The sequence below is a fragment of the Perca fluviatilis genome, chromosome 11 (assembly GCF_010015445.1).
Source record: "Perca fluviatilis chromosome 11, GENO_Pfluv_1.0, whole genome shotgun sequence".
In the NCBI taxonomy this organism is placed as follows: domain Eukaryota; kingdom Metazoa; phylum Chordata; class Actinopteri; order Perciformes; family Percidae; genus Perca; species Perca fluviatilis.
This window is the reverse complement of record NC_053122.1, coordinates 11,676,528-11,700,337: the sequence shown is the minus strand read 5'-3', so window position 1 is coordinate 11,700,337 and position 23,810 is coordinate 11,676,528. Positions and strand designations below refer to the sequence as shown.

General features: G+C 41.4%; 1 long non-coding RNA gene across 1 annotated transcript in view; it reads right to left on the bottom strand.

Moving 5' to 3' along the window:
* Positions 1-6,087: 6,087 nt before the first annotated feature.
* The window catches only part of LOC120568871, a 111,347-nt gene continuing 93,624 nt past the window's right edge, over positions 6,088-23,810 (bottom strand). The window contains exon 3 of the long non-coding RNA XR_005640798.1: positions 6,088-6,348. This is a non-coding gene — a long non-coding RNA (uncharacterized LOC120568871). The remainder of the gene's footprint in view (positions 6,349-23,810) is intronic.

The following is a 23,810-nucleotide window of genomic DNA, read 5'->3' as shown; positions in this document are numbered from 1 at the left end:
GAGCTTGAGGTTGCAGTGTTGGCACCACTTCTTGAAATGAATGCACTACCTTAGTTTGTGCTTACAGCACTTTTGTTAAAGATTGTGCTTGCATTATTAGCATTGGTGTGTAAGGGGAAGGAACAGGGCTAACAATACAAAAATTATGTGTGTTTTTAGCCGATGTACCGTAATAAAACTTAACTAAGTTGATAACAATGTAACTGTTTGCTGAACAGTGGTTACTGTGACCGTAATGATTCTCTTGAGTGAATTGCTTTAGATCATAAGGTGACATGGCTGAGAGCCAGAAAAGTTTGCAAACATAAGCTAACAATGGCCACCATAAGCGACTGGTCACACCAGACCAAGTAAGGATGCAGCAGCACAAAGCACCGAGAGTACTGAATTATGAATAGAGGAAACGTGTATTCTTTCAAAAGTCAAACAGTGTTGCTTTAAATACTGTATGTATGACCTGTTTTTACTTAACACATGCACTGACTGCTTGGCAATAAATAGTGTTTTGTAAAATCAGTATTTGACAGCTGAAACATTTTTCACATCTGCTACACAGTGTCAGCTGTCACTTTAAATAAAAGAAGAAAAAAAACATTAACTGTAAATACTAGAATGATGGCATAAACAAACAGCCCAGACTTTTGTACCTCTTGAGACCACTTTTATCTTTTTTTGTTCTCCGAATGATTTGTCCATCTACTCTATAGCCAGCAGAAGCTGGTAGTTAAGCTAAAAATAATGTTTATTCCTGCAGACGTTTAATGGTCCGTCAAATGGGATAACAAGGACGGCTGATTTGTGGGCCTTTCTCTGCAATTACCCAGCCTTCCCACTTCCTCCCTGTTTAAATTAAACAAGCCATTGATTTTATGCTGAATATTATTGTGCCATATTCCTCAAGAGTGCTTTTGATAGAGATATGGAGTGATTGGACTCAGAGACACACAAAGACAGCAAGGTATATATAAAGTCTGAAGCAAAGCCAGGGGGAGAAAAGCAGATGGGAGAGTGAGTCTGTGATTTGTTTTTTTTAAGAACATTTTAATGACAATTTACATTTTCTAAGCTGATTTACATCAATGCTTCTTTTGGTCCACCGCCAGGTCACCTACAGACGTTACACATGATATACACATACACATGATGTAAAATGAAGTCAAGTTAAAATTTCACGCACATTTACGTTATCCTTCTGTTGTAGCCTCTTCTTTTTGGGTTTAAGGTGATTGATATTAAGTAGACATTTTCAAACTGCAAAATACAATCTTTCGTCACACAAATAAAAACAAAAATCTCACCTATTGTATGTATCTGTCAAGAGACTAAAGAGGGAACATAATTTAACTTTAGACAAAAAACACATAGCTGTTTAACCAACCTGCTCCCACAGACTTCTGGGAAATGAACAGGGTCCCTTAACTCACAAATCTGTGGCAGTTTCACGGAATCACAAAAAAATCTGTGATGGGCCCACGGAAGAATTCCGTGAAATGAACACGGATCGCCGAAATTCGGTGATGGGCCCATGGAAGAATTCAGTGAAATGAACGTGGGTGTGGGTGGGCTTACGTTTCCACGACACGCGGGACAACAACGGGACAGTTGGGTTTAGGAAAAGAATAAACGGTTGGGTTTAGGAAAAGAAACGGTTGGGTTTAGGAAAAGAATAAACGGTTGGGTTTAGGAAAAGAAACGGTTGGGTTTAGGAAAAGAATAAACGCTTTGGTTTAGGAAAAGAATAAACGCTTTGGTTTAGGAAAAGAATAAACGGTTTGGTTTAGGAAAAGAAACGGTTGGGTTTAGGAAAAGAATAAACGGTTTGGTTTAGGAAAAGAAACGGTTGGGTTTAGGAAAAGAAACGGTTGGGTTTAGGAAAAGAATAAACGGTTTGGTTTAGGAAAAGAATAAACGGTTTGGTTTAGGAAAAGAAACGGTTGGGTTTAGGAAAAGAAACGGTTGGGTTTAGGAAAAGAATAAACGGTTTGGTTTAGGAAAAGAATAAACGCTTTGGTTTAGGAAAAGAATAAACGGTTTGGTTTAGGAAAAGAATAAACGGTTTGGTTTAGGAAAAGAAACGGTTGGGTTTAGGAAAAGAATAAACGGTTTGGCCCCTGCCAGAGAAGAGAGGTTCAAACAGTTTGTGTCCGGGGTGAGAGGGATTTGGCTACAATCTTTCCTGCCCGCCTCGGCGTCCTGGAGGCGTACAGGTCCTGGAGAGACAGCAGATTGCAGCCAATCACCTTCCCGGCGGAGCGGATGACTCTGCCCTTGTCCTTAGCAGTGGTAACAGCGTACCAGATGGTGATGGAGCAGGTGAGGATGGATGCAGTGATGGTGGTATAGAAGTGCCCCATCATTGTCTTTGACAGGTTGAACTTCTTCAGCTGCCGCAGAAAGTACATCCCAGCCCAGGAAGAGGAAGGACTCCATAGTGTTGACTGTGGAGTCATCCAGGGTGATGGGGGCGGGTGGTTTATTCCAGTTTTGCGCAAGCGGATAGAAACGTCAATAACACGTCCACTCGCTCGATCCACTCGCTCCAACTGATCCAGACCTGTGCATTCTCACATACAGCTCCGCGGGGTAATCCCTACATAATTTCAGGTTTGCAGTTTGTGTGAAATGTGTGAAAGGGGCTTTAGATTCAGAGAATTTGGATTGATTTGACTGCATAAACTGTTACACTGCATGGAAACAAAGCAAAGTTGAACCAAAACTCCAAACTCAACGCTAATGCAGAGCGCTTGCAAGGTCAGCCATACTGCTCTGATCCGTAGCATTATTCTGCTACCACGTCTTCCAGTATTTACATGTGTGGTATGAAAATGAGGAATATGGTTTATGTTTATTTTTTTCTTCCATAGTCAGTGATAATGCATTATTAAATGGATGATATTTTCTTTAAATATGCACTTTGGATATGTCATCTTCTGGCACTCATAATTTTAAACTTTGATCCCCATAAATCATGTGTAATGCGGCTTCTGTAAACAGCATACAGCATGCTCAAGTTTACATGTCTGCATGTTTTTATCAAAGCTCTGTTCTTGCATTTCTAAGCTAGACACACGGCACATTTAGAAAATTTATGTTTCGGAATATCTAGCAAAAGATTTAGAATAAAGATATTTTACTCTGTAATATATGCACTTTGCTATTTAAGCTAAGAATAACACAACTCTTGGCCTGCATACTTTAGGTCCATGCGAACACTCACACAGCCAGTACATTTGGATTTCTCCTCCACTGTATTAGTCATGCTTCTGCAGGCGATTACGTTTCATTGTTGTGTTTGAAGGAAAAATGATATCACCTTTGACAGGTTCATCTAGAGGCATTTTGCCTGACTTGGCGGCCTGACAGTCAGCAACTCTATTAGCCATGTGTTTTCATCCAAAACACAGAACTGTGTTACCAAGGTTTCTAAGCACATGCACACAAGCAGACACCGCAGTCACTAAGGAGTGAAGATTACACAGAGAAGTCAAGTGACAAATTCAAGTGGCCAGAAGAAATATCAATTCATTTAGGACCAGTGAGCAGCAAGCCAGCTGTCAGAGAGAGACGGAGAGAGAGATCAAAAGGGCTTACCCCTGAAATGACAGATGCATTAGAGACGAGAGAGCGACAGTTAATTTTGTGCGTCTGAGTGCGAGTGTGTTTATTCTGCAGCATCTCCGGTGTGTCTTTGTGGTAGACACTGAAAAGTCAACCAGTCAAGTGGTTAGACCTGTCCATCGTGTTTTAGAATAACAAAGAAAGATAAAATGGTGTGCTCAATACGGTCTCTTTAAGTTTGAAGATAAAATCCAGTCAGTAAGTGTTGACACAGTCTTGTTTTTTGTTGTTTTGTTGTCGCACATGTTCCTTATTCTACGTGAAACTGGCCAAATATAATAATGGAATGTGATACCCAGATATTGGTTGTCTGGCAAAAACAGGTGAACCTGCCCCTCTTTTATTACACAAATTGTCACAACAATCGCATTGGAGGATAAAATGATTTCCACGTTTGTAAAAATCTGTCTCATATAACAAACCACTGTGCAGGGATGTATCCTTACAATTTATGGATCGTTTACTCAAACCGCCCTTCACTGATTGTATTTCCTTTTCTCAGCTGTACCTGTAGCGGCACACATCAGCTGGAGTATGGTTTGGCTACGCAGCTTATCTATTCTTGGTTGAAGGTGAAAATTGATCTGGTTTGTATTTCCTTTAAAACAATCACAATCGTCCTGAACCAGATAGCGGAGATAGCGAAAGGGGAGGTACATCACACGCAGGATTGCTGGCTTTATCCCAGCACTGTATATCCGGTTAGCCAGAGTAGTAGAAATATAGCCCCTAACTTGGGCAGCGTTATAGATGTACTCCAACCATGGGTTCTTGGGAAAGGAAATCTAAAGGGACAGATTCTGGGTAATCTGGGTAACCCTGACTCCTCCATCCCCTGCTTACAGTATGTTTAGATGCACACCAATATTCCACTATTATTCCGAATATGACAATATTCCGAATTTGATACAGGTCATGTAAATAGCATATTCCGGTAGGATATTCCGAATAAGGCCTCATTCCGAATATAGCATTTTCCGATTAAGACGTGGGATATTCCAGTATTATTCAGGTTTTAGAGGCATTCTTTGGACATGCATATCAGTCCCTCCAGAAAAACGTGATTATGCGATCGCATAATTCAATGCATAATCAGCCAAAGTCCAAATATTCATGCGGGGGCCGCATTTTTTCAAATATGCTGCACTTTTGCCGCATAAATTGCCGATTTCTGCGCAAAATATGGGGTGCTTGCATGATTTCATAATCCCCGCATTTTCGTTGCAAAAAAGTCACATATATCTTAGCAGAAAGTTGAAAAAATGTTGCGTTTACTTCACACAAGAGCAGCCATTTTCCCTTGTTTTCATGGGAACGTTATGAAGTGACGTAATTACGCGACGTGAACATCATCGAAAAGCAGGTGTTGGAGGTTGAATTTGACATGTACTTAGAGTCTCTTAAGTTGGCATCCAATAAGAAAGCTATCTTAATATCTGATATTATCTGAAATTTCTTTGTTTAAGTGCTATTTAAGTATATTATTAACGATTTTTAAAAGTCTGTCTCTTTTGTATCTTTTATTTCCCTCTGTTTAGACTAGCTATTACTTTTATTTTTACTTTAATATTATATTATTTGTATATATTTTTGTATCTTATTTTACTTTACTTATTGCAATGACTGAATATCTGTAAACTATTTTTGGAAATTAAGTTTAAAAAAAGCAGGATGTTGGGGAAATCACTTTTTCTTCTCTTTTTCATCAAACCGCATTTTTTGCAAGTTCCCGCAATTTTTGCAAGTTCCCGCAATTTCATCGCATAAAATTGCATAAATATCCCATATATTCCATTGCATTTTTTAAGAAAATGTGCCGCATAATCAAAGATTTTTGCAAGCAACAATCACAAAAAAACTCCACGTTTTTCTGGAAGGACTGCTATATAGCGCATTCAGAATATGCGTCTCAATCTGGGTTTTTACCGCAGGTTTATGCTCAGCTCTGTGCATTGCTATGGTTGCTGTACACAAATCAACCAGCCAACAGTTTGCAAGGCTGCAGACCCGATAAAAAGGAGGAACACAGCTACTTTTAAACATTATCAAAGACTTGATATCAACAGGTTTTTGGATATGCGCACACATCGCTACGCCGACCTTTTCTAGAAGCTGGTTGAAGGAATGAAAGATGGACGCTGTGTTCGCACGGTCCAACAAGTCCACCACCGCTGGTACACTTAGAAAAGAAATCGTATTTTGCACGGCTACATGTAAATGTGAATATTAGTGGAATATTCACTTTCATTACCCATGTAAGTAGCTTAGTCGGAATATCGTCTTTTTCGGAATAAGGGCAAAAAACGGAATATTATGTGCACGTAAACGTAGCCAGTGTAATAAAGAGCGAGGATCGAGGTGTGCAGAAGGTTTGCAGTGGAGATGTCTATGCTAGGTGTGTGTTAGTGAAAAGGAGACGACTACACTGAGCCCATTTTCAACTTGCTTCATGTTCCTTTGTCCCTACGTGGCATTACCGTAGCGGCCGTAGGTCTGACGTGTTGAAAAGAGCCAGTTAATGTGGTTTAGGCATCTGATCAGGATGCCTCACGGAAGCTTACCTTTGGAGGTTGTCTGAGTTTGTCCAACTGGGAGAAGACCACAGGACAGACACACTGATAGGGTTAAATACGTCCCATCTGGCATCTGCCCAAAAAGAGCTGGAGGACATGGCTGGGGAGAAAGACATCTGCGCTGCCTTTCTTAGACTCCTGCCAGCGTGGCCCAGACCTGGAGAGCAGTGGAAAACCATACCGCTGAGTTACATTGTTGCAGAATACACTTCACTTAGTCCTGCTGCTCCATTGACATGCATTATATGTAAGTTAATCCATAGTTTATTGATTTTTACACATGTTTATAGCATTCATCCTGAATAGGAATCAAGCCACTGCCTAATCCATATTTTATAGTTACCATATAGTCATTGTAGTAAACATGTGTGTCCATAATGGCCGTGTGATGGTACAAATAGTAAAATCAGAGCAGCATTGCCTATAATGGGAATGGTGCTGCTTATGGCTAAATCAATATTCATGTATATATTAGGCCAATATTTTGTGAGGGGCAATTACTGCTGTACTGAAATGGCCATTGTGTGTGAGACAAAATGATTTGGAAGTGTAGAACATTTTGATTAAGGCCTTTTCAAGGTGATCTCAGGACATTTTTATGTGTCACTTCTTCCCTCCTCTCCTCCCGTCTCTCTCGTTTCTTTGATGAAAGAAAAGGAGTGTACAGATGTTGAAGTGTGCTGACATGTCCTTGTGGAGGGATTTCAACCATGATGCTAATAACAATAATTAGCTCCTAAGTGTTTGTAAGGGGGGGGGGGTAGAGACATTAATATTCTCTCATTGTGCTCGTGTGTATGAGTGTGTGGTCCAGGACAAATGGCTTCCCCTTGTCTTTTTAAAAGAACAAATTAGCCGTAATTGCTTGTTTCAGGGGTCTGGGGATGAAGGCAGCTTTTTGCTACTTCATTATGCCTCTTTTAACTCTCCAAAATCTCACACACACACACACACACACACACACACACACACACACACACACACACACACACACACAGATAGACCATTGAATCTATTAACAACATAATATTGTGACTATTTATGAGCAACACAGCAATTGAATTGAATTAGAGTACATTTACTTCATGATGAAAATTGCTGAGTTACCATGGATAGCAAGTGAAATGGCACTGAATGCCACTGTTTATGAGCAAAACTCCTATTAGAATAATTAGAGGTTAAAATGTTGAGCTAGCACAGGCAAATAATCATGCCGTTTAACTGAAATACATTGGGATTAATACATTTATCTTTTACTTGGAGTGAATAGATAGGAACTAAATCCATACACCACTTAAAGCAATCAAGGGGAGGACATTTTCTGATGTGCAAAGACAGACTCTGCCATCAGCTTTGATTAGTGTTACAGTCCGTCTTTCTCGGCCGTTAGATATTTGAGAAATTATTATTAATAACAAAATAATTTCCACAGATTAACCCCATTCTGGCTCTATTCCTGATCTCCCGGCCTTTAGGAAATTGATCCGGGGAAAGATTGATGGCTCTCCTGCTTTTTTAAAACGTTTGTCCTTGCTGGTCTGTTTTGTTCTATTCCGTCTTCTATTGTACCGGCGTTCCATTTCCAGGCGTCTGTTTAATGATGCAGATGTATCTCTGAATGTGACATTGAAACAAACTCAAAGTACATTTGAGATTTTGTAAAGATGTATTGCATCAAATTCCCCTATTTAATGCAGTGTGTTTAACGGATTTTGATCTGCCATGGATTATTAGCATTAAGGAGGAAAGCGATGTAACAGCGATGCCAATTGAATTGAACACACAATTGAATATGTTTTATACAATCCAACATTGGACTGATACAGATCTGGTTCATGCAACATATATTCACTCTTTAAGATGATATTTTTGGTGGTCGCGAAACTAGTTGCAGTCTTCTCCGGAACAGAGGTGGCGCTAATGAGGAAACACTTTGCTCTTTCTACGGACTAGAAGAAGAAGAAAAAGGTAAACAACGGCAGAACTGGCAGCAGCATTGACGTCAATGCTTCGATTTGATTCGATGATCTACTTGGTCAGATCAAGCCTTTCATTCGCCATAAAAGAACTCATCTTAACCCAGTAAGTTTACCAGAGAGACTTGAAGTCACTCTGAGAGTCCTGGCATCACGTTGCACAGGAGCTCGTTCATGCTTCCTGTTTCTGCTTTGTTGCGCGCTGCTGAAAAAAATAAATAAAAAAGAGTGGTGCGCGACCTCGGCTCACACGCTATAAATCCAGGCTAGGTTTGGAACGGCCAGTATAATTCACGCTTAAGGCTGCATTCAGACATCCAACAACACTGTGGGGAAAAGGTGAAGCACCCTCATTCATTTGTTGAGGCCACGTCGCCGAAGCAGCAAGTGCACAGAGGCAGAGGATTCTGTAAAGAGAACGCTGGGTCATCTGGCTAAAATGTTTAACTGGGGCTCAACTTTTGCCAGAATGTAATACGACTTAATGCCGAAAGGGGCTGTGTTGCCCAATTAAAAGTGTCTATGAATAATATTTGTAAAAAAAGTTATTTTTGTACTTGACATCTTCTCTCTTCTCCCCCTGAGGTCTTCTCCCTTTAGCCTACAATTTTAACTTTGCAGGTCAACGTTGAGTGTACCTGGTTACACAGCCTGGAAAGGTGATTTTTGGATGTGCTGCCAGCATGATAAAGTGTGTTGAGCTAAAGCATGACAAGAACATTGGACAGCAGCAGTAGTTGCCCTCATTATCCACAGGAGAAGAAACCTGATGTTACGTGATTTTTAAAGGTAAGAAAGGATGTCATTGCAAAGTGTGAGGGTTGACAGAAAAAGAAAGAAGGTGTGTGGTGTTTCGGCATAATATCACATTTGCTATTGCCATCACAGTTTCTACTTATTACTTATTAGTAATGAGTAGAAACTGTGATGTCTCAAATGCCTTTTTAAAGTGTTGGCTGTACCATTAATATAGGTACTGGGAAGAACCATCATTGAGTAGGTTTACATGCACACCAATATACAAAATATACAAATATGATCACATAACACCCGTTCTGGTCTTTCTTCACTGGCTCCCAGTGCAAGCTAGAGCTGATTTTAAGGTTCTTCTTTTAACATATAAGACCCTGCATGGACTGGCACCACCTTATTTATTTGAGCTTATTACACCATATACACCGGCATGCACTCTCCGCACCCTTGATGCTGGTCTCCTGGTCATTCCCCTAGTAAAATCAGTTGGTTGTAGAGCATTCTCCTACCGCGCCCCTCATCTTTGGAACGGCCTCAGAACATGTTAAAAAAAGCCCACCCAGTTGACATTTTTAGATCTAGATTGAAAACCCACCTCTACTCATTATACCATAGCCAACTATAACACACCATCCTCTCTCTGTCGTTCACAAACAGACCTTTTTCACTTGTCTTATGTTGCTGGGTTTGTAGTGTTTATTATTACAGCTTTAATTGGTGTTCACTTGTTTTGTTGCTGTCTGTTATTTCTGTGTTGCTTTAATTGTAAAGTGCACTGAGACCATGTTAAATGGTGATTTTTACACTTTAAATAAAATGTATATGAATCTAAAAATGAATAAAAAATGAAAAGAAATGCATGTGGGAAAATAAAACACAAACGCTACAGGTAGTTGCAACAAAATGTGTCTGTACTTCCTAATCGTTTGTGAATTTGGCATAAGTGAGGAACCTATAGCACTATGGCCCTGTGGGATATGTACTTCCAGTAAGTGCTTCACATATGAGGTATACCCTGCGGTGTATCTACATGTTTAAAGAGCCTCATCTTCAGGGTCCCAGCCAGACCCTTTAAAAAACATCAGCTCCAATGTCCCATGGGACATGGAGTTCCTGATGGGTTCCTAGCTTGTGGCCAAAGAATTGTAAATGTTGACCGAGAGGATATCAGTTAGTCACCACAGTGACTGTAGGGTCACTACGGAGGATTCCCATTTCCTTTAAGAGCCTGAATGAGCTCTGCACAAACAGGAGCAGATGGATGGATGAATGGAGAGAGAGCGAGTTAGAGAGAGAGAGCATCCTTATTTATTGTTCATGAATTTTTAAACAGCAGAGCAGTGGGGTCAAATGAGTAAACAGGACTTAACCTGAAGGCAAGAAAAAAGGAGGAATGAGTGCAGGAGAGATGGATAAATTGGATATGTCAGTGTTGAAGATTGTTGGAAAAGCAACAATGGTAACCAAATGTTGATATTATATATAAACTCAGCAACATCCTCTCACTTTAAACTGCTTTTATATTTTAAGCAAACTTAAAATGTTCAATCGTTTAATGTTCACACAAATATTTACAACTAAGACATAAACTGATCAATTTTCACAGGCGTGACGAACAGAAATGGAATAATGTTTCCCTGAACAGCTCTCCAGCTGCATTAAGTACTGCAGTGCTTCTCCTCCAGATTTGCCAGTTCTTGCAGTTGCTGTTGCCATCCTGTACCTGTCCCGCAGGTGTGATATTCAGATGTATCGATCCAGTGCAGGTGAAGTCTCGCTTTGCCAGACCATCCTCCGCGGCACTGCGGAGGAGGGTCTGGCTGGTCCACACAACATTCCCTGGATGGGAGAAAAACGTGCTCTGGTCTTTAAACCAATCACAATTGTCATGGGCGGCGCTAAGCACAGGACAGAGCTACAGTGCAGCTGCAAAACAGCCTCGGGAAGGAACTTGTTTTGATGGAACGTGTACGTTCAAAAGATCTTTTAGTCGTGCAACAAAAAACTCAGAATGGACAGATAGTCTAGCTAGCTGTCTGGATTTACCCTGCACAGATCTGAGGAGCAGTTAATCATAGTCCTCATAAATCCACCGGAGTTTAAAAATGTTACACGTGGTCTGCCACCGCGAGGACAATCAGCTGTCCTTTCTGTCTCCCTGTCGCGCTGTCTTAGGCGTCTCACAGTATGGACAACGGACATTGCAATTTATTGCTCTGGCCACATCTGCAGTCCTCATGCCTCCTTGCAGCATGCCTAAGGCACATTCACGCAGATTTATTTTGGTGTTTTTCACTCAGTAGAAAGGTCCATTTACTTTCCTAATTTTTTTATAACTGTGACCTTAATTGCCTACCGCCTGTAGGTTCAACAGGTGCATGTTCATTAATTGTTTATGGTTCACTGAACAAACATGGAAAACATTATTTAAACCCTTCACAATAAAGATCTGTAAAGTTATTTTGATCTTTAAAATACAGTGTCCTGAAAAAGGGACATTTCTTTTTTTGCTGAGTATATATATTATATAACTTCTTTTAGTTGCAGCCTGCATGACAAAGGGAGTGATTTTTGCAAAAGAGTGAGTTCAGACAAACGCACAGAAAGAAATCTAAGAATCTGTCCCAGTGTCTACACTCTTCTGTTCCACCTTTGTCATTATCCATTTTTTTTTTCTCTCCTTGTTGAATCTTTATAAGTACAAATTTACTGCATTAAAGATCATGTGTATTTAGGGGGTAGCGAGGTCAAATTCAGCCCTGTAGGTGTCCTGACCTCTGACCCTTGACCTTTACATACAAACGCACACATACGCAAAAATGCACACCTACACACACAGCCTCAAGCATTTGACTCGATGTCGTTGAGATTAGCTGTTCATCTCCACAGGGAGCAGAACACAACAGCCGGTGCGTGTCTGTTTGAGTGTGTGTGAAGGAGAGAGAGAGAGAGAGACAGAGAGAGAGAGAGAGGGGTAGAGAAGGTCTGCATTGATTTGACAAAGAGGCTAAAGACAAGAAGACTATGGTGACCTTTGGCCTTCTGTAATGTGTGTGTGTGTGTGTGTGTGTGTGTGTGTGTGTGTGTGTGTGTGTGTGTGTGTGTGTGTGTGGGCATGAGAATGACTATGTGATGCGCTGTGTGTGTGTGTGATTTCTTTTCTGTATCAGGAGCCCATTTCATAAAATCTAGAGAAATCAGTATAAGTGTGATACATGGATTTATTACATGTGAACAGTGTGGTGTGATAAATCCACATGCCTTATTTGGCTGTGTTTTTTAGACACCACACTTCCTAGAGATCTTCTGCCAAACAGTTGGTGTGTGTATATATATATATATATATATATATATATATATATATATATATAAAAACATGTTTCTGGGTAAAAAGAGAAGAGCATTGCCGTAATTAGAATGACCAGAAACCTGCACAACACAGAGTAGGTGGCCCATGTGGCCACCTCAGCCCCTCACCCTCATCTCCGTTGCCATGGCGTTGAAGTGTGATTAGAACTCTGGCTAACCAACATGGCTGACGATATTGACTTCCTGTCTGGTTCATGCAAACAGGATGTGACAGATTAAATTTGTTCGTCAGCCCTCCTTAATTTGAACAGAAGGCTGAAAGAGGAAGAGAGGCAACGACTGAGGAAATGAGAGAGAGGGTTACACACACACACACACACACACACAAATATAGGAAATAGCGATAGATAGATGAATGGAGAGAACATGTAAGAATTGACAAATGCATATACTTGGTAACAAACAGAGAGAAGCTGGAGAGAGGAGAAGACAGTAGATTAAGCAGTAGTGACTTGATCTTGACATGATAGTGTCGGTAACAAAGTCAGAGAGAGAGAGAGAGAGAGAGAGAGAGAGAGAGAGAGAGCGAAGCATAGGAAGAGGTACACAACCAGGGGAGTCCACCTTACAGACAGCCTCAAGATGGAGCACGAACTGGGCGACAGTCTCGACTTGTGTGTGCGTCTCGTCTGAGAGACAACCCTGATGGTAGAGAGCGAGAGTGTGACAGTGAATACAGAGGGCTGCATTATTGTTTAAATCATTGATCGCTTCTCTTTCTCTCTCTCTCTCTCTCCCATCTGTGTATCTATCTTGCTCGTCCTCTTCTGTGCTCTTTCCTCTTTTCAATCGTTCTCGCTTTCTTCTTCACCTCGATATTTTTGTGACAGTCACACAGGCCGACTGTGTCCTTGTCTTTGTCCTCACCCTTTTGTCTTTCTGACACATGTCCTCTCTCAACCCGTTTTCAGTCTCTCTCTTTTCTCATGGTTATTATTGAAAGGTTCTGAAGCGATACATAATTCCTCATTGTTTGCACTGATCTATTTCTGTTTACTAAAGGCACTTTTACCAGCTGTCCATTTCACCGACGGCTGTCATTATTTATTTATTCATTTTGATTTGTTTTCAAATTCTCTCTCTCTCTCTCTCTCTCTCTCTCTCTCTCTCTATATATATATATATATATATATATATATATATATATATATATATATATCCCCTATCAGTTTTGTGAATTATTTTGCCCACAATAATTGTATAATGGAAATCTGATATCGTGACTGCCCTAGTTGTTTCAAATGACAGTGGAGTCTATCCATTGCTTTTATCGTTTTGATCATTTCAGAGAAACCCTTTCTTTAGCAGCGTGCTCCATTCATGAATCCTTTTTATTGTCATAGTCCTCTCGTGCAGACCTCAGCACATCTGTTGCCAGTTGTTGAACATCTCGCCCAGACATTATTTTGGTATCCAGTTGGAAAGTCACCTTCCACCACGCCGACACACTGCCACAAGGCTGTGGTTCTGGTTTGTTACCACGGAGACAAGCACGTAGAGCGACGGTTGCTGTTTGGCAGCGATGCTTGTCTTGGCAGGGAAACGGCCAACGCTGAGGTCGAGTGACAGCCAGACGAACACACACACACACACACACACACACACACACACACACACACACACACACTCTCTCTCTCTTTCTCCTCATGGCTCAGCAGGCAGGGCGGATGGGGGGGGGGCTCTGTGTGTGTGTGAGAGTGTGTTCCTGTATGTATGTGTGTGTGTATGTGTGGGACAGTGTTAAGCAGGCGAGGATGACAGTGACGTGACACTGGTGAAATAATTATGAGTCCAAAACAGGGCTGACAGGGAGCAGCCCGTGCCCTTCAACTATCTGTCAACTGTCATTAACATAGAGCCCTGATACACAGCCTGAGGAGAGAGCGGGAGGGAGGGAGGGAGGGAGGGAGAGAGAAATGGGAAGAGAAAAGGAGAGAAGACAGAAACTACAGAGGGGGACACAACCAAAATGAGCCATCTTCAAAAGTCATTTAATCTAAAATTGAGGCCATAAGATAAGTTAACAGGAATCAGATCATCTGCATGGGCAGATTTCTCTGGTTTAATAGGTTTGCAATGAAATATTATAGGGAGAGATTTAGGAGATGGGCAGAAAGAGAACTGTGAGAGAGGAGAAGGTGAAGACTGCGAGACAGGACAAGATCAAGAGCTAATATGATAGACAACAAAATATGTAGGGTGAAGTGAGAAATTAGCTTAAGAACCTGGGTTATGATGAAGAACTTATTGTTATATGGTCATTAATGGAACTTTAACCAATGCTTAGAAATCTAAAATACTATACACTTATCCATAATGTTACACTTTAGGATGTTCATATTAAATGTGGCCAAAGCTTCAAATTACGAGGTAAACATATTTGAAGCCAAAACCTCAGATTTCACACTGTTCTCAATGTTCTGGTTTCAACAGTTTTTTCTACTAGCACGGAATCATGTCATACCCAGGCCGGTTTTTTTTTTTTTTTTTTTTTTTTAAGTCATCTGCTCCAGGTACGCTACCGCAGTGTTTACATTACTGCTACATAGCTACAAGTGCTGCTATACTTCATTGGCTTAAAAGTGTGACAACTGCTCAGATATGTACCAGCACAAAAACTCAAATCAAATGTGTCCAGAGTGCATTTTCCCAAAAACATTTCAGTAAAATGTTCCAAATGGATGTGAATTACCCATTTCTAAGGCTTAAATTTACAAGTAAAAAAAAAAAAAAAAAAAGGTAAAATTTCACGGTTAAAGACATGGTTGTCAAATGCCTCACCCCGTGCGATCTCTTTCTTCTCCTGTAAATGATGTGAGTGAACGTGTCTCTAAAGCAGCCTGTGGATTGATATGTGGATTAGGCAAAGGCCTGGGTAAAATATGTCAGAGAACACTGTGTTTCCAAGAGTCAGGATGTAAAATGCCTCAGTGTACATAACTCTTCTTAACGGGGAGTAAATCCCTCCTCAAAACAAGGAGACGCACAGTACATTTGGCGACAGTATGTTTGGAAATAAATCTCACATGATACACCATGAAACACTCAAAGAGACGACGAGAGAGGCAGAGTTGAGAAGAGAGAGAGAGCGAGAGAGAGAGCGAGAGAGAGAGCGAGAGAGAGATGAGAGAGAGAGAGATGAGAGGGGGATTTATGGACAGGGGGGGTATCCCAGTGCCTAAGACGAGCCCAATGGCCAACAACAGACTGACGGACTGAAAACACAAATAAAGAGCCATTTTTATGATGTGAATGGATGGGTTCTCTGGAAGACACTTGGCTGGATTTTATTTGGTCGTGGCTTTGGCCCGAGCCAGTACATATTTCTGTTTTATGAAGAGACTCAACGGCTAAGACAGCGGCTAACAGCGATGTGATGTGAACCCTCTCACCTCATTCAGATTGGCGGAGAAAACAGGAGGAAGGCAAAGAAAAAGAACAGGTGAAAGACAAATAGAAAGAGATAGAAAAAAGAAAGCGAGCGTAAAAGAGAGTGGCACAATTGAAGTGATACATGAAAAACACAGCGGGATCAAAAATGTACAGCAGGTACCAAAGTCTGCTGTTTGGAAATATGTAAAAAAAAACAAAAAAAACAACACTCTAGACAGGCTAGTCCCTTTGATCACATTCATTATGCAAGCGCACTAAAGAACTATACAGGACATCACCTACGGACTCCCCTGTCCTCTCACATCCTCTAGTGTCTGAATTTCCGTTTTTTTCCAACTGCCTCCTGCTATCCTTATGCTACTGCAGCTTATTTTGTTTTGTTGGAACTTCTTTTCTTTACATTTTAAGGTTCAGACTGTTAACCAGCTTCAGCAGTTAAAGGAATATTTCACTGCTGGAAAGCTGAATATATCTTTAAATTGGGTCACTTATGTAGTAGAAATGTGAGAAAAAAAAATTGAAATTGGTGCCTTCTAGGCCGAGAAAAGACAGAAAATGTGTTTTGGTCTTATATGGATGAAAAACACCAAATCCCAGAATGCACCTGCTTCGTTGCTTTGAGTCCACTCCCAAGCCACGCCTACCGCTTGACAGACCGACAGAGGCATTCAACTTAACTCAAGCGTGTTTTATTGTCATTTCAACCATATACACGAAACAACGTTTCATCGTGACTCAAGTGGTGTTACACATTTAACATATATAAAAACGACATTATATAAAAACGACATACGAAACAGGCTACATTTAGTACACACACTTTATAGGCTCCGTAAAGTTCAGCTAACGCATACTAGCATTAGCGCTTGATGGGCTGTAAACACCGAGCATAAACACAGCCGTGAATTAGTGTGTAATGTAGAATGGTATTTAACAGTCACAAACTCCACCAGCAGTTAGCAGTTAAATGGATACAAATCACCACATTTCTGCGCCACTCGGTGTTAACACAGCCCACCTCTTTTACCTGGCGACAGAGCATCTCTAGCTCGGAGGGCTAGCAGGCCTGGTAGCTGGACAGTCCGGTACACTATTCAGGCAGGTTTCCACAACAACAAAAACACGGCAGTCTCTGAACTCACGTTGGGAGTGTCGTTGAAGTTGGATGTAGTCCAGTTTGTGGTCTAAATGAGCGGACACTTGCAAGCAGGATCCGTAAAGTTCAGCTAACGCATACTAGCATTGGTGTAGCTAAACACAGAGTATAAACACAGCCGTGAATTAGCGTGGAATGTCGAATGGTCGGCATTTAACAGTCACAAGCTCCACCAGCAGTTAGCAGTAGCTAGTTGGATTTTATTTCTACACCAGTCCATTTAACACAGCCCACCTCCACGGGCGGGAGCAGCCTGGTAGCTGGATAGTCCCGGGTTTCGTACACTGTTGTTCAGGCATGTTTCCACAACAACCAAAAACACAGCAGTCACTGAACTCACGTTGGGATTTTCGTTGAAGGAGGATGTAGTCCAGCTTGTTGTTTAATGAGCAGACACTTGCAAGCAGGATGGCTGGGACAGGTGGACAGCTAGCGTTAGCTTTCCACCTAGCCGATGAGGATGTCCCCTAGCCGGCTAGCGCATTGAAGCGACACCGCTGGTCTCCGTGCAGGCGAAGCTCACGTAGTGTGCCGAGTATTGCGTCTGTAATAACGTTTCCTCCATATTCTCCGATCTGTACCGATGTATCCCGGTGGTACACACGTCCGGTAGTTTGAATGCAGATAATTGTTGTAAATGTTTTCTTGCTGAAAACTGAAAGCCTGTTTAGCGAAGATTCAAGATGGCTGACAGTCGTTTTCATTCGGAATACCTCCGGCCAGCCTCGGCAGTCCAACCCCTGTAGGCGTGTTGAAAACATACGGAAGTAGATCCTACTACTGGCTGTAGTCCTTTGCCTCTGGCCCAAAAATCTTCCAATGACGCAAAAATCGTCATTTTACGTCATCGGAAGATTTTTTCCAGGCCCCAAATGCAGAAGTCTCTCGTCTCAGGGGGACATGAGGGAGGGAGGCACGGTCATTCAGAAATACTATCGGGTTTCTACTGATACAAAGCTGAATGCTAAATCGGTGAAGTATCCCTTTAAGAAAAAAGAACTTTACTTGGGTCTTGAGGAGTTGCAGTTCATGGACAAACTGAAACCTACACTGTACATTTATTACCACTTAAATACTTATTTATTCTCTGCTCCAATCGCCAACTGTTGTCTGTTTTAAGCGCATCCACCGCCACTCTCTCTCTCTCTCTCTCTCTCTCTCTCTCTCTCTCTCTCCCTCTCTCAACCACAAACTCACTATGTACACACTAAGCACTGAGCTATTGACGATCATCTAACAGAACTTCCTGTAATCGGTCAAAAGGCCAAACCATCCAAAAAGTGCTGCGATACTAGAAATGAACTGGAACATGGTTGAATTTGATCTGGACAGAGACCACCTCTTTTTGTAGGGTGGCTGTTTGGTCCGGACCGTGGTCCGGGGGAGGTTTCACACCTGTGATATTGGTTTCGGATCAAACTGAAAAGTCCTAAAGTCCGTACCCACTTCGGCTCTGACGGGGCCTCAGCCCTCTTTTTGTTCACACCATAATACCTCCGGATCTCAGACCTCAGTAGACCTGCAGTAGTGGAGCATTAATCTGCACAACCGGTTGTCCCAGTGGATCAGAGACGCCTTCACTGGAAGGAAGAGCAGCGTGTCGACATCCACTGAGAGATGTCAACCAGACACATGGAGGGACCTGAGGGACCCCAGTAGTTGAAATAACAAGGTTCAGACATCCAGTAGATCCTCTCCAAGTGACCCTGTAAGTGCGGCCATTGAGATAGGGTGTGAACAGGCCAGGGAGAGTGCCAAGCCCGCCCCTTATTTTCCACTGGGCGTGTCTGCGTTGCGTTCCGGGCACAATCGTGGCCATTCAAGTCGATGCTTGATAATCCACTAGCCGCGCCACGTGAAGTGGCTCTCCTCTCCGCTAAAGACGCTCGCCAGGTCGATTTCCACGCGAGCCGTGGGGTGTTCGGACAGCCGGGCAACCAGTAAAACAGCGTATCCAGTCAATTTACCAAAACCCCGCCCCCAATATTATATATGTCTCCTTAACACCACGGGCGAGAGATTCATCTTGGAGGGGGAACAACATAAGACATCACAGATTTTTTTTATAAGGACAACAGCAGAAAAGAGAAGCCATGGAGTTTAATTGCAGGAGTGCTTGGAGTGGAAGTTAGATACTAGTTTAATAAACCCGTGATTGTTCTGTAGAAGTACTTGTAGAGACAATATAATCTGTGAGTCCGGCAGCAAGACGCTCCGCTTCTGAGACGCTCCCGGTGTGGTATGGCGCGCGGCAGACGGAACAAAACCGCAACGCAGCCGGAACGCAGCAAAGCAAGCCCAGTGGAAAATCGGGGGGTGAGACATCCAGTTCTTGGAGGGTGGAGAGGAGGATCTGGTGGTTTACTTCGTCAAAGGCTGCTGAAAGGTCCAGCAGGATGAAAACAAACGAGAAGGTGAAGGACACAAAGAATTGCAATTTTTTTTTTTATCTTCATCATCTTCATTTCAGAACGGATAACAGCTCGGTGATGGTCAAGCTAGCTTGCTGTTGGGCGCCCAGATAGCTCAGTTGGTAGAGCGGGCGCCCATATTTAGAGGTTTACTCCATCGACGCAGCGGGCCCGGCTGTGACTCTGACTCCGACCTGCGGCCCTTTGCGGCATGTCATTCCTTTCTCTCTCCCCTTTCATGTCTTCAGCTGTCCTGTCAAAAATAAAGGCTTCAATCTTTAAAAAAAAACAAAAAACAGAGGTGCCGTAGAATGTGCGCTGCCGCTAGCTGATTCAGGTGGGCAAAGGCTGTTTTGTTGCATGTATCCTTGCAACAGTTTATATATCCCTTTCTATTTCCCTTTTTGAATGACAAATGGATTACCGCAGCCTGCATGCTTGGTGCCAAATACACCAAGGCAAATTCTTGCAAGTGGAAACTTACTTTGGCAATAAATCTGATTCTGATTCAGATAGTTCAAGTATTTATTCAAGTTGTTATCAAAGTAGCATGGTAGAAGGGGGGTGGGGGAGTGGGGGGGATCGAGGAGGATAGAGAAGATGGAAAAAATCTTTTTGGGGTTGGAGAAGGAAGATTGAATTTTAGATTGAAAGAAAGTGCTTTTAGCTACAGATAAGGAGGCAGAAAAAGAGAAAAGACTGGTAGGCAACAATGCTTTGGTCCGTCTCACAGCACTTTCCTACACTGTCTACGTCAGTCAGCCTTAGACCAATTTGTGTCTTCCGTCGTAAATCTTTCCAAGAAACGGTGACATAGTTTAATTTCCTATATCAACTGGGCACTGTAGTTTTAGTAACAAACATTACCCAAACAGCAGCAGGGCATTTATGTGGGACTATTTTCACATTGAAGGAACGTGTGTGTTTTAAGTAGTTTTGGGAAAACTTTGGAGCTCTATGGCACAGAGGAACAAGACATATCAGGCTTTGAATACACATTTGGGATCAAATGCATGCGATTTATTGGCAATACAAAATATAGAATATCACCAGTCGTATCCTTTAATCACCAAATATTACCATAAATGTGCGTAAACTAGCATAAACAATATATGGCCTTAGATTATAATAGCAATACGACTATTCATCTTACTCGAATTCTCTATAGCTGTACAAGGGAAGCCAAATCCTCCAATGCTTTATCAACTTACATTTTGATACAAGGTAATAATGATTACATGCATTTTGCATCTGCATGATTTTTTTTTTTTTTATATGCACACTTAATTGATAATTTTAAGAAGGCCCAAAACAGGTGGAACCACAAATTAAATAGTAAACCACCTACTGAATGAAGGTTTTAAAAAGCTCAGTAAACTCATATAGTTTGCTGCAGTAAGTGGACTGCAGAAGCTTGATACACACCAGTCCTTGTCTCCATGTCTTTGATAAAATCCTGCATGAAATCGTTTGGACAGTAGGATGAGTCACGGCATTGTAAAACAAATTCCTGTAGACGGTAAAATAGTCATCAGGGTAAAATTAATTGCACCCGTCGCCTGGATCTTTGACAGCGAGCATGTGACAGTTGTTGCTTTCAGGGTGAAAACCCCGGTGAAAGCGGAGACGACTCAATCTCTTCCTCTGCCTTTCATACGGTATCTCTTTCAATCTCTCACACACATGCTAATCGTTCCCTCTCATTTGCATCCTAATGATTCCACTCTTCCTTTTTAGCCCTTGTCCGATGCCTCTATTAAGTTATGTGCCGCTCGCGCTCGCCCCCACGTCTTTGTGTAGGTGTCTGCTGAACTTTTCTGTCTGTGTGTCTGTTGCAGGCTTTTTATGGAGGTTATTATTTGGTACCAAGGGCTGGGATTTCAAATGGTTTATGCTTGATCTGATACAGGAGAGCTACGTTTGTCGCTCATTGAACCACATGGAAATAAAAAGATGAGAAAACAGCAGAAAAGAAAAAAGAAACTGAGTGGCAATTATTTTATTTTTTTAAATGAGCAGGCTGATTTCTACCTGTATAATATGTCCCTGTGAGTCTATCCGTTGTTCTGTTTCCTGCTGCACAAGACACTGTCGTACAGTAAACAAGGTACTCTTTAAGGGATTAAATTAAATTAAATTAAATTAAGGGATTACTCAAAACAATTGATCTTTTTTTTTTATTATTATTATGGCACCCAATCTTTTATTTTAATATCATTTTCACTGATATTCAAAATAAATAGATACATTTTATTCAAAAAAAAAAAAAGAAAAAAGAAATAAACAGGAGTAAAATCTTATTTTAACATGGTAACAGATTTGTTTGTAACCTGACCCATCAGTGGGTGAAGAAGAAGAGTAATTTACACAAAGACGCCAACGAAAATGTCTAACTGGAGCGACGACAAGATTTGGGAACTTCTGTCGGTGAGGGCCGACGCCGAAAAACCAATTTACGAACCGGTGGTGTGATTGCTTACGTGTGCGTTTGTGTGCTTCTTTTCATGGGCTCCCAATACCCTCTGCTGGGGCAGGCTACACTGTAATTATACTCTCTCTCAGAGAGAGAGAGAGAGAGAGAGAGAGAGAGAGAGAGAGCTGGAGCGTGAGTGTACTTGAGTGTTCTCTCTCTCGCTGGAGAGCTAATAAGCAACAAATATACAAAGCAATAAATTAATGGTGTGGATAATTAACCAGGAGTGTGGCTGGAGATGCATGACAGAGCACCATCCACCATTAGGGAACTCACGATCGTGTGTGTGTGTGTGTGTGTGTGTGTGTGTGTGTGTGTGTGTGTGTGTGTGTGTGTGTGTGTGTGTGTGTGTGTGTGTGTGTGTGTGTGTGTGTGTGTGTGTGTGTCATTTAATTGAGTGTGTGTATGGTACTTAGTTGTGTGATTTTGAAAAGAAATATTTAGGTAAGCAAAAATTAATTAAAATAAAAACACAGAAAGACACTTACATATGCCACACTGTCACAGAGGTTACTGCAAATACTACTACCCCATCCAAGTGCAAAGAGGTTTTCATGGCAGTAAATAATAGTGTCTAAAAAGCAAATAATCATGTATACCGTATGCAGAGATGTATAGTAACGAAGTAGAACTACTTTACAACTGTACTGTACTAAAAGGCTGTATCTGTACTCTACTGGACTATTATTTTTTTCTCCTACTTCCACTTTTACTTGAGTACATATTTTCGATGAGTTTAATACTTTTACTCAGATACATTTCTTATGTGCTGCATTGCTACTCGTTACTGTTGTGAATTCCTCACGCTACGGAGACTGCGTAGGTTACAGTGTGTGTGTAGTTACGGCTACGTTATTACATAAGAAATCCTGAGATCGCTTCGTGTTTCTTTTCATTACGGTCGCCCGTTCAGAAGTCAGAGACAATGTAAGTTTGTACTCTTGCTATATATTTGTTAATTCCTTTGGCTACAGCCTTGGATAAACATTTGACAATATAAACATTTGATAATATAAACAATATGATATTCAAACTTTTGACTGCTTTCTTTAATAACTACATGACACAATACTTGTACTTTTACTTTCAGTACTTGAGTAGTACATTTTAAAATAAACTACTTGCAATACTTAAGTACAAAATAATTTGAATACTTTAGTACTTCCACTTAAGTGTGGTGCTTGAAGAGTACTTCTACTTCTACTCAAGTCACTTTTTTGATAGAGCACTTGTACTCTTAGTCAAGTCTGGGTCTCTAGTACTTTATACATGTCTGACCGTATGTCTATTTTCAAGGAATCCAGATCCTAATTGCTCTCGAGACCATGTCCAGTATTTCATTCAACATCCAACTCTGCCTTTTCATGCAAATGTAGCTCGACATTAGAGTACAAATCTCACTCATAACATCACAACCAATGACGTGCCCTCCGCCCACTTCCCCCTCGTTAACTTCCTAAATGATGAGAAAGCAGAAACTCTGACCACTAAACAAAAACATTATCGAAAGCAGTTGACTATTTGAGTGGCGCAGTTGCAGTATTTTGCATCAGCTGATGCCAAGACTAGCCAATGCTGCCACATAATCACAATGCAGAGATGCATCATTATGATACTAAATGACAGTACTCAAACTGAAAACTGTGAGTGGAAGGATTGCACTCATCAGAGGGCAAAATCAAGCCAGTCGTTCTATCAGTCAGCAGATGAAATCATGCATCATAGTAACTGCCCATATCATGTCTATAGAGAGAACTTGGGTTTATCCGTTATGAAACGTTATACTATTATTTGAGCTTTGGTTTTCCTGATTGCACGCCAGACTAAAATAGGCTGCGGTCAACAGCACATGTAGAAAAGGAAGAGAATAAAAGAAAACACACATACAGCAGTACACAACTGAACAAATGTAATGTGCATGCATTACAATAGCCTGGTAGTAGATCTGAAGAGCACCAGACAGGTTTCAAGAAATCGCCTATCACACCAGTTCGCTGAGATGGATTCACTGCGGACTCAAAGTGTCCGGCGACGATTGAAAAGGTCACTCATGTCTCCGCTGCACCCCTCAACGTCCCGTACACCTTA